Below are 11,219 nucleotides of genomic sequence, written 5' to 3' on the forward strand. Positions count from 1 at the left end.
CTCTGTCTAAAAAAAAAAAAAAAAAAAAAGAAAGAAAGAAAGAAAGAAAGAAAGAAAGAAAGAAAGAAAGAAAGAAAGAAAGAAAGAAAGAAAGAAAGAAAGAAAGAAAGAAAGAAAGAAAGAAAGAAAGAAAGAAAGAAAGAAAGAAAGAAAGAAAGAAAGAAAGAAAGAAAGAAAGAAAGAAAGAAAGAAAGAAAGAAAGAAAGAAAGAAAGAAAGAAAGAAAGAAAGAAAGAAAGAAAGAAAGAAAGAAAGAAAGAAAGAAAAACAGAAAAGAAACACCAAACTCCATTCCAGCCCCATCCTGGAAATAGACTTTATCCCGTGTCCTCACAACATGGCCCAGCTGGACTTATTCCCAAGCTTTCTCCTCCTCCCCTTCCTCCTGTGTCCCCATTGCTGGGACAGTCCGTCCATCCACCCAGACACCCCGGCCCAGGCCCAGGCCTTGTCCAAGCACTTCCCAGTCCTCCACCCCACCACTCACCCAGCACCAGGGCCTGGCTCTTCTCAAAAAAATAACCTGCTTTTCCCCATCTCCATAGCTGCTGCCTCTGGCCACTCCCTTTTCCCCCTGGGCCAGGTGACATCCCCCTCTTAGGGTTCCCCCTGCCTGGTTTGCCTTGTCCCTGGAACAGCCTCCGCCATGGCCTCCCCACTCCTATCCTGCCCCCATGACAGCCCTCCTTCGGGCTCCACCTCCTGTCTTGCCCCCCAAAACAGACCCTCCAGGGCCCTCACTCCTACCTGTCCACCACGGCAGACCCCCTTAGGGTCCTCAACCCTACCTGCTCCCATGACAAATCCCCCACCCTGGCTTGGCCTCAAATGCTGTCCCTAATGTCCACCCAGCAGCCCCCAGCGACCTCTCCAATGCTCACCGGCCAACTCTTTCCCTTCCTTTTTTTGAGACAGAGTCTTGCGGTGTCATCCAGGCTGGAATGCAGTGGTGTGATCTCAGGTCACTGTAACCTCTGCCTCCCAGATTCAAGCGATTCTCCTGCCTCAGCCTCCCAAGTACCTGGGATTACAGGTGCGCACCACCACACCTGGCTAATTTTTTGTATTTGTAGCAGAGATGGGGTTTCACCAAGTTGACCAGGCTGGTCTTGAACTCCTGGTCTCAAGTGATCTGCCCACCTCGGCCTCCCAAAGTGTTGGGATTACAGGCGTGAGCCACCGCACCCAGGCCCTCCCTCCCTTCTTTACCATCTCCGTCCTTGGCCATTACCCCAGATCAAGGTGGAGGGGACATTTTGGTACCCAAAGTGAACAGCCTCAGACCACCAGAGCCAGTCATTCACTCAACAAGCATGCACCAAGGGCCACTTGGTCCAGGGTGACCGACAAGGCAGCATGGTCCCAGCTGTTCTGGAGTGCAGGGTCCAGGGGACATTCCAGCCAGGCCCCTTCCTGACACGGTGGGGACATCCAGCCCTAGTGGATGGCCCGGCCCAGCCCAGCCCCCTCCTGGTTGGGAGGTGGGTTGTAGGGGCACAGGTAGGCATCTTCTGGAGTGAGAGACATGGGAGGCGGGCCACTCAGAAGTGGAGATTTGGAGTTTCCCAGTTGAGTGTGGGGAAGGGGTTAAGGATCTGGGGACACATTTTGGGAAGGATGAGGAGGGTAGGCAACGTGCCAAGGGGTCTTAGTATATAGAAGGTTAGGTGGCATAGTGACTAGGGCTGCAGATGCTTCAACCACGCTACCTGGGTTCAAATTCCTGGCTCTGCCGTTGAAGTGCTGTGTGACCTTTGGCAAGTCACTTAACCTCTCTGTGCTTCACATAAGGCAGCCATGATCACCAAAGCATCAAATTCCTAGGATGGTGGTGAAAATTAGATGTGTCAATACGCACACTAGACACTAAGAACTGTGTCCGGCCGGGCGTGTCACGCCTGTCATCCCAGCACTTTGAGAGGCTGAGGTGAGTGGATCACCTGAGGTCAGGAATTTGAGACCAGCCTGGCCAACACGGTGAAACCCTGTCTCTACCAAAAAGTACAAACATTAGCCAGAAGTGGTGGGGGGTGCCTGTAATCCCAGTTACTCAGGAGGCTGAGGCAGGAGAATCGCTTGAACCTGGAAGGCGAAGGTTGCAGTGAGCTGAGATGGTGCCATTGCACTCCAGCCTGGGCAATCCCAGAAAACAAACAAAAAAATTCCTGTGCCCAGCACCCGTTGCTACTAAATAAAGCTATACCACAAAAGTGTCCATATTTTTTTAGAGACGGAGTCTCACTCTGTCTCCCAGGCTGGAGTGCAGTGATGCAATCACAACGCACTGCAGCCTCAACCTCCTGAGGTTCAAGAGATTCTCCTACTTTCTCTTCCTGAGTAGCTGGGACCACAGGCACGCACCACCACGCCTGGCTAGCTTTTTACATTTTTGGTAGCAATGGGGTCTCACTATATTGCCCAGGCTGGTCGCAAACTCCTGGGCTCAAGTGATTCTCCTACCTCAGCCTCCCAAAGTGCTGGGATTACAGGCATGAGCCACTGTGCCCAGTTGGAATTTGCTGTTTCTGAGTTCTACAAGCCCAGGTGCCCCAGCTCAACCCCACTGGCTGGCTCCACCGTGTCCTTCCCGGGGGCGAAAGCACCCTGCCTGCTAGGTCCCTGCCAAGACTCAGCTCAAACACTAGGATGCTTTGGGGCCCCAGGGACCCAGTCACGGGACTGCCCCACCCGCTTCCCCTCTGCGGTGTTATCATGCCTCTTGCTCACTTCGGGAGAAAAACAGAAAGCTGTACGGATGTGGGCCCCAGATCTGTGGGTGTTGGTTCTTCTTTCAGATTTGGGATCCTCTGTGTGTTGGGAGAGGCTGTATCTCACTCTTCATTTGACCTACATCAGAATTCAACAGGAAGGAGTTTAGCGTGTCCAGCAACAGCGACCCTAAACCATCTCCAGCTGAGCTCTCATCCCAGCCCCGGTCCTGACCGTAACTCCAGCTCAACTACAACTCGATCCCCTCACCCCACGACGCTCTGATCCCAGCCCTAACCTCTGCTCTGCACAGGATGGAGGCACGTCGAGGCTATAATCGCAGAACCCCCACACCTGGGACAGGGCCTGGCACTGTGTCCCAACGGGATGGAGCCTGGTGACCCTGACCCTAACCCCATCCCGACACAGCCCTGTGCTCCCCTACCTGTTTAACCTCTCCTGGGGTTACGAAGGGGAGAAGGAAAGGGTGCAGGGGTGGGGAGGAAGGGCGGTAGGTGTGTCAAATCCAGGGGGGCTTCCAGGAGGAGGTGTGTTCAAAGCTGGGTTTCTCCCGCACTGCACTGTTGAATTTGGGGCTGATGATTCCTCGTTGGGATGCTGTCCTGTGCATTGTTGGATGTCTAGAAGCATCTCTGGCCACCAGTCGCCGATAGAGTCACCGTGGTTGAGAAGCGCTGCTTTGAAAACATGATTCCTAGATCACGCTTTGTTTTGTTTTCATTGTGGCAAAATATACATAACATAAAAATTACCTCTGTAGCCGTTTTTAAGTGCACCGTTCAGCAGCATGAAACACATGAACACTGTTGTGCAACCATTACCACCATCCATCTCTGGAACTTTCTCATCTTCCCAAACTGAAACTGTGTCCCCATGAAACACTCGCTCCCTATTTACCCAACTCCAGCCCCCACGACAGCTCCCCTTAGGGTCCTCACACCCACCAGACCCTCATGACAGCCTCCTTTGGGGTCTCCCTGAAACCCCTCCTCTGTGTCTTCCCTGAATGGCAACCACCTGCCCATGTCTTCTCTCTGCCTACAACCATCCATGGCTCCCTTCTGCCCTGGGTCCAAAGCTCCAGCTCCCCCACGCCCTGCAGTTCAAGGGTCCTGCCTGCTCAGACCTGGCAGCTGGTCTCTCCAGCCACACCCATGCCTCTTCCTCCGAGACTCCAGAGTGCCTGAATGTCACACAATTCTGAAACACCAGGCTGTCTCCAAGCCTTCGCACGGGCAGCTCCCTGCCTAAAGTGCTGAGCCAAGCGGCAGCACCAGTTTGCATGGAAGCCTCCCTGACACCCATCCCTGACCCGCCCGTAGTCCTATGGCCCCCTCTTTTCCCAGCCTTGAGCTCCTGCACTGGATGGGCCCCTCCTGAGACTGGGGGCTCCCCAGAGGCAGGACCTATGCCCCACTCCTAGAAGTGCCAGGAGGGCGGCCCTGAGTCACGGTCACATGCACCTCGTTCCCTCTGCTTCCTGACCCCCACTCAGGCAGAGAGTCAACAGGAAGAGGAAAGGGGCGTGTGGAATGAGAAGAGCCTGGATTGCACTTTCATCTTCCGGGAACCTCAGGATCTGGAGCCCAAACCCAGGCTGTTTTTTTGGTGTGGATTGCGGCAGTGGGGCGGGGAGAGCTTGGGGGGACTGGTATGTGTGGCTGGGAGTCCTCAGGCTAAGAGGGGACACAGAGATGGGCTTGTCCACACCCTTCCCTCCAGAGGGCCCCCCAGAACTCCAGGAGGGGGGTCCTGGACCACTCATTGCCTCCCTGTCCCCTCCCCTCAAGGCCCTAGGATGCTTCCAGGAACCAGAGAGCTGAGCCAGCAGGTCCTGAGACTTCCGAGAGCAGCCCAGGCCCAGCCTGGGAGATTTGGGGATTTCTCTCCAAGAACGCCCTCAGAGACCCTGAAATCCTGGACTCCAGGCTCCACCCTCACAGACCCAGGCCTTCACCTTCCTGGAGACCCAGGAAGCCAGGCCCCCAGACCCCACCCTCAGGGACCCAGGGTCCCTAGGCCCTTACAGACCCAGAAGCCAGGTCCCTAGACCACACCCTCAGGGAACCAGGCCCCCTAGACCCTTAGGGATCCAGGAAGCCAAGGCCCCAGACTCCACTCTGAGGGACCCAGGCCCAGTCACTTAAGGACCCAGGAAGTCAGGTCCCCAGACCCCACCCTCAGGGACCCAGGCTCAGCCCCCTGAGGATCCAGGAAACCAGGCCCCCAAAGCCCATCTTCAGGAACGCAAGTCCCCAGCCCTTTAGGGACCCAGGAAGCCAGGCCCCCAGACCCCACCCTCAGAGACCCAGGCTTAGTCTCTTTTTTTTGAGACGGAGTCTCGCTCTGTCACCCGGGCTGGAGTGCAATGGCGCGATCTCGGCTCACTGCAAACTCCACCTCCCGGGTTCAAGCGATTCTCCTGCCTTAGCCTCCCGAGTAGCTGGGATTACAGGCACCCACCACCACACCCAGCTAATTTTTGTATTTTTAGTAGAAATGGGGTTTCACCAAGTTGGCCAGGCTGGTCTTGAACTCCTGACCTCAGTTGAGCCACCCACCTCGACCTCCCAAAGTGCTGGGATTATAGGTGTGAGTGAGGCTTAGTCTCTTAAGGACCCAGGACGCCAGGCCCCCAGACCTCATCCTCAGGGACCCAGACCCCTAGGGACCTCGGTGTGGGATCGTGTATTTTTCTCCTCCGTCCCTGCGGTTCTCATGCCGGTTCTGGGTCTGTAAGGACAGTGGCGGGTGCTGCCTCTTTGCTGGACACACCTGGTCACTGCCCCCACTGTGTAACCCCTGATGTGGGTGATTAAAGGCCATGGGTTCCCAGCCCAGCTGCACCCCTTTACCTGTTGTGTGACTTAATCCTCTCTGGGCCCCAGTTTTCTCACCTGTAAAGTGGGGATAACCACAGTTCTCTCACATAGGTTGCTCTGTGCATAAAGCCTTCAGCCCAATGCCAGATATCTGGAGGCTCTAAAAATGGGAGCATTTTTAGTGCAATTTCCTGAAACCATCTCTCCTAAAATTAAGCAGCTCCCAACCCGGCAGCCAGCAAGGTCCTCTGTGGCTAACGCCTTCTCCTCTCCATTGCCCGCTCTGTACACCCCTCCAGTGACAATGACCCGCCTTTCTGTTTTATTTTTGGAGAGATGGTCTCGCTCTGTTGCCCAGGCTGGAGTGCAGTGGTATGATCACGGCTCACTGCATCCTTGACCTCCTGGACTCAGGCGATCCTCCCACTTCAGCCTCCCGAGTACCTTGGACCACAGGCACATGCCACCTGCCCAGCTAATTTTAAAATTATTTTGTAGGCCAGGCACACTGGCTCATATCTGTAATCCCAGCACTTTGGGAGGCCGAGGTGGGCGGATCATGAGGTCAGGAGATCGAGACCATCCTGGCCAACATGGTGAAACCCCATCTTTACTAAAAATATAAAAATTAGCTGGACGTGGTGGTGACATGTGCCTGTAATCCCAGCTACTCAGGAGGCTGAGGCAGGAGAATCACTTGAACCCAGGAGGCGGAGCTTGCACTGAACCGAGATCATGCCATTGCACTCCAGCCTGGCAACAGAGCAAGATGTCTGTCTCAAAAAAAAAAAAAAAATTTTTTTTTTTTTTTGTAGAGATGAGGGTCTCACTATGTTGCCCAGGCTGGTCCCCAGCTACTGGCCTTAAAGCAATCCTCCTGCCTTGGCTTCCCAAAGCATTGGGATTACAGGCATGAGCCACTGTGTCCCGCTCTTCCATCCTCTTCACAGCCAGAAGCACAGCCTCTTCCAATCTCTCTCTGACTCTCATCCTCCTGCCTCCTCTTGTAAGGACTCTGTGATGACATTGGGCCACCTGGATAATCCGGGGTGATCTCCCATCTCAAGACCCTTGAGGTAATTCCATCAGCAGAGCCCCGTTGGCCATATAAGGTGACCTACTCACCGGTTCCAGGGATTAGAATGTGACCATCTTTGGGGAGCTGTTATTCAGCTGACCACTATACCCTAGGAGACAGATGTTGTTGTTATTATTATTATTATTTATTTTTGAGGGGAGTCTCGCTCTGTTGCCCAGGCTGGAGTGCAGTGACGTGATCTCGGCTCACTGCAGCCTCCGTGTCCCAGGTTCAAGCGATTCTCGTGCCTCAGCCTTCACAGTAGCTGGACAGGTGTGCACCACCATGCCCGGCTAATTTTTGCATTTTTTTTTGGTAGAGACGGGGTTTCCCTATGTTGGCCGGGCTGGTCTCGAACTCCTGGTGTCAAATAATCCATCCACCTCGGCCTCCCAAAATGCCGGGGTTACAGGAGTGAGCCACTGCGCCCGGCCCAAACTCTGGGCTTTCTGTTGGTGTCTGCTACATTCATCCTTTTGAGCTGTGTCTGGCTCTGGGGACACAGGAAAGGTAAGAATCCTCACGGGAGTTTGGGGGACAGGCCTGACAGGGAGACTCTGTCTGCCCCCGCTTCTTTGGAGAGCCCCCTGGGGACTTCCCCACACTCCCCAGCCTTCCTAGGAAGAAGCCCTCGGGATCTGAGGGGGTTTCCTGGGATCGGGGGAGAGGGGTGTGAGGTTAATAAGAACAGACTACTGTGTCTCAAAGTCATGTCTTTAGAAAGTGGGATCACCATAGGGCTGCTCTGTCCAGGAAACCCTAACTGGGCTCCAAGCTCACCAGCAATTTGCTGACTGAGAGAGCTGCCCTGTGGTCACTCAGAGGGCTACTGGGGGGGACACCCCCTAAAAAGAATCAGGGAGTTGCTGCAAGGTGCACTTTTCTACCTCCATGCCCTGCTTTCCAGCACAAACCCCGCTTTGGTCTCTCCAGGACAGACCCTACTTTCTCTCCCTGTACCCCACTCCCCAAGCTGGAAATGCAACGGAGGGGGCACTGCTTTTCCAAAATTGTTCGCGTCAAACCTCACCACGAGGGCACACCCTCTCTGTCTGTCCTCACCACCTCTTCCTCTCTCTGCCAGACTGTGGGCCCCAGGAGGGCAGCAACCATGACCCAAACCCCAACATTTCACTATGACAATTTTCTTTTCCTTCCCTTCCTTCCTTCCTTCCTTTCTTTTCTTTCTTTCTCTCTCTCTCTTTCTCTCTCTCTCTTTCCCTCCCTCCTTTCTTTCCCCCCTCCCTCCCTCCCTCCCTCCTTCCTTCCTTTCCTCCCTCCCTCCCTCCCTCCCTCTCTGTCTCTTTCTTTCTCTCTCTTTCTTTCTTTCTCTCTCTTTCTTTCTTTCTCTCCTTTCTTTCCCTCCCTCCCTCCCTCCCTCCCTCCCTTCCTTCCTTCCTTCCTCCCTCCCTCCCTTCCTTCCTCCCTCCCTCCCTCCCTCCCTCCGTCCCTCCCTTCCTCCCTCCCTTCCATCTTTCTTTTTCTTTTCTTTCATCGGAGTCTTGCTGTGTTGCCCAGGCTGAAGTAAGTGCAATGGCACAGTCTTGGCTCACTGCAGCTTCCACCTCTTGGGTTTAAGTAATTCTCCTGCGTCAACCTCCCAAGTAGCTAGGATTACAGGCATGCAACACCACGCCCAGCTAATTTTTGTATTTTTTCGTAGAGATGTGGTTTTGCCATGTTGGCCAGGCTGGTCTCAAACTCCTGATCTCAGGTGGTCCACCCGTCTTGGCCTCCCAAAGTGCTAGGATTGCAGGTGTGAGCCACCACACCTGGCCAAATTTTTCTTTTTTTTTTTCTAATCAAATTTATTTTTATTTTTTTGGCCAGGAATGGTGGCTCACACCTGTAATCTCAGTGCTTTGGGAGTCCGAGGCAGGAGGATGACTTGAGGCCAGGTGTTCAAGACCCGCCTGGGCAACATAGCAAGACCCCCATCTCTACAAAAAAATAAAATAGCTAAGCATGGTGGTGTGTGCCTGTAGTTCCAGCTACTAGGAAGGCTAAGGTAGGAGGATCACTTGAGCCCAGGAGATCAAGGCTGCAGTGAGTTACGATTGCACCACTGCATTCCAGCCTGGATGACAGAGTGAAACTCTATCTCAGAAAAAAATTTAAAAAAAATATTTTTATTTTTAGGACTAAGTTTCTGTCTAGTGGGACAGGACAGATGGGGTACACATAAGAAGGCCCTTTCTTTTTTCTTTTTTTTTTTTTTAGAGACAGGGTTTTACTCTGTCACCCAGGCTGGAGTGCAGTGGCACCATCATAGCTCACTGCAACCTCCCAACTCCTGGGCTCAAGGGGTCCTCCCACTTCAGCATCCTCAGTACCTGGGACTATAGGCATGTGCCACCACATCCAGCTAATTAGAAATACTTTTTTTTTTTTTTTTTTTTGAGATGGCATCTTACTCTGTTACCAGACAGGAGTGCAGTGGCACGATCTCGGCTCACTGCAACCTCTGCCTCCTGGGTTCAAGCAATTCTCCGGCCTCAGCCTCCCAAGTAGCTGGGACTACAGGCGCAGGCCACCAGGCCCAGCTAATTTTTTGTATTTTTAGTAGAGACGGGGTTTCACCATGTTGGCCAGGATGGTCTCGATCTCTTGACCTCGTGATCTGCCTGCTTCACCCTCCCAAAGTGCTGGTATTACAGGTATGAGCCACTGCACCTGGCCTTGTTGTTGTAGAGACGGAATCTTGCTATGTTGTCTAGGTTGGTCTCCAACTCTTAGCTTCAAGGGGTCCTCACACCTCAGGCCTCCTAAAGTCGTGGGATTACAGGTGTGAGCAACCACAGGCTAATTTTTGTGTTTTTAATAGAGACTGGGTTTGTTTTTTGTTTTTTTTTTGAGACGGAGTCTCTCTCTGTCGCCCAGGCTGGAGTGCAGTGGCCGGATCTCAGCTCACTGCAAGCTCCACCTCCCGGGTTTATGCCATTCTCCTGCCTCAGCCTCCTGAGTAGCTGGGACTACAGGCGTCCACCACCTCGCCCGGCTAGTTTTTTGTATTTTTTTAGTAGAGACGGGGTTTCACCGTGTTAGCCAGGATGGTCTCGATCTCCTGACCTCGTGATCCACCCGTCTCGGCCTCCCAAAGTGCTGGGATTACAGGCTTGAGCCACCGTGCCTGGCCAGCTATTTTTAAGCACACAGCTCAGTAGTGTTAAGTATATTCACGTTGTTGCACAACCAATCTCTAGAATTGTTTCATCTTATAAAACTGAAAAAAAAAAAACTCAACAAAAACTGAAACTTTACCGATTGAACAACAACTACCCATTGCCCCATGCGCCAGCCCCTGGCACCCCCCATTTGACTTCCTGTGTCTGTGAGTGTGGTGACTCTAGGGACCTCCTACGAGTAGGATAATGTGTAATCATACCATATTTGTCTTTTTGTGGCTGACTTATTTCACTTAGCATAATCGCCTGTGTCCAAATTTCCTTCCTTTTTTTTTTTTTTTTGAGAAGGAGTCTCGCTCTGTCACCCAGGCTGGGGTGCAGTGGCACAGTCTCTGCTCACTGCAACCTCCACCTCCCGGGTTCAAGCAGTTCTCCTGCCTCAGCCTCCCAAGTAGCTGGGATTACAGGTGTGTACCACCACACCCAGCTAATTTTTGTATTTTTAGTAGAGACAGGGTTTCACTATCTTGCCCAGGCTTATCTTGAACTCCTGACCTCAGATGATCCCCCAGCCTCAGCCTCCCAAAGTTCTGGGATTACAGGCGTGAGCCACCACAGCTGGCCCAGAATTTCCTTCCTTTTCAGGGCTGAATTGTATTCTATTGTATGGATGGAGCACATTCTACTTATCCATTCATCTGTTTATGGACACCTAGGTTGTTTTAATCTTTTTTTTTTTTTTTTTTTGAGACAGAGTCGTGCTCTGTCACCCAGGCTGGAGTGCAGTGCCGTCATCTTGGCTCACTGCAACCTCCACCTCCTGGGTTCAAGTGATTCTCCTGCCTCAGCCTCCCAAGTAGCTGAGATTACAGGCACCCACCACCATGCCCGGCTAAGTTTTGTATTTTTATTAGAGATGGGGTTTCACCATGTTGGCCAGGCTGGTCTCGAACTCCTGACCTCTGGTGATCTGCCCACCTCGGCCTCCCAAAGTGCTGGGATTACAGGCATGAGTCACTGTGCCCAGCCTATTTTTAAAGTAGAGATGAGGTTGTGGTATGTTGCCCTAGGCTGATCTCAAACTACCGGATTCAAGTGATCTTCCCACCTCCGCCTCCCAAAGTGCTGGGGTTGTTTACGGAAATACCAGGGGTTTGGTCTAGGTCCTGCTGTTCACCACACAGATAGTCAATCACCGAGGCAAGGATTATTGCAAGCAAGAAGGCTTTAGGCTTTCATTGGATGCTGCAACCAAGGAGATGGGAGCTCAGTCTCAAATCCATCTCTCTGGCCGATTAAAATTAGGGGTTTACATAGCAGGGGAGAAATAGAACAATATGTGGTAAAACAGGAAGGCAGGAGTGTTCAGGAAGCAATCGTGATGAATGAGCGGCCTGGTGTCTCCGTCATCTGCATGTGACGGTCTGCTGAGTTTCAACTCTGATGATTTTTGAGAGCCTGGGGG

General features: G+C 52.7%; 1 long non-coding RNA gene across 1 annotated transcript; it reads right to left on the reverse strand.

Annotated features, from left to right (window-relative positions):
* Positions 1-1,109: 1,109 nt before the first annotated feature.
* On the reverse strand, positions 1,110-4,065 carry LOC105484356 (uncharacterized). The gene is made up of 4 exons (XR_988884.2): positions 3,482-4,065; positions 3,154-3,403; positions 2,727-2,846; positions 1,110-1,819 (listed from the first exon to the last, which is right to left on the reverse strand). It is a non-coding gene; the product is annotated as an uncharacterized lncRNA (long non-coding RNA).
* Positions 4,066-11,219: the final 7,154 nt, after the last annotated feature.

This window comes from Macaca nemestrina, chromosome 20 (assembly GCF_043159975.1).
Source record: "Macaca nemestrina isolate mMacNem1 chromosome 20, mMacNem.hap1, whole genome shotgun sequence".
NCBI classification, from domain to species: Eukaryota; Metazoa; Chordata; class Mammalia; order Primates; family Cercopithecidae; genus Macaca; species Macaca nemestrina.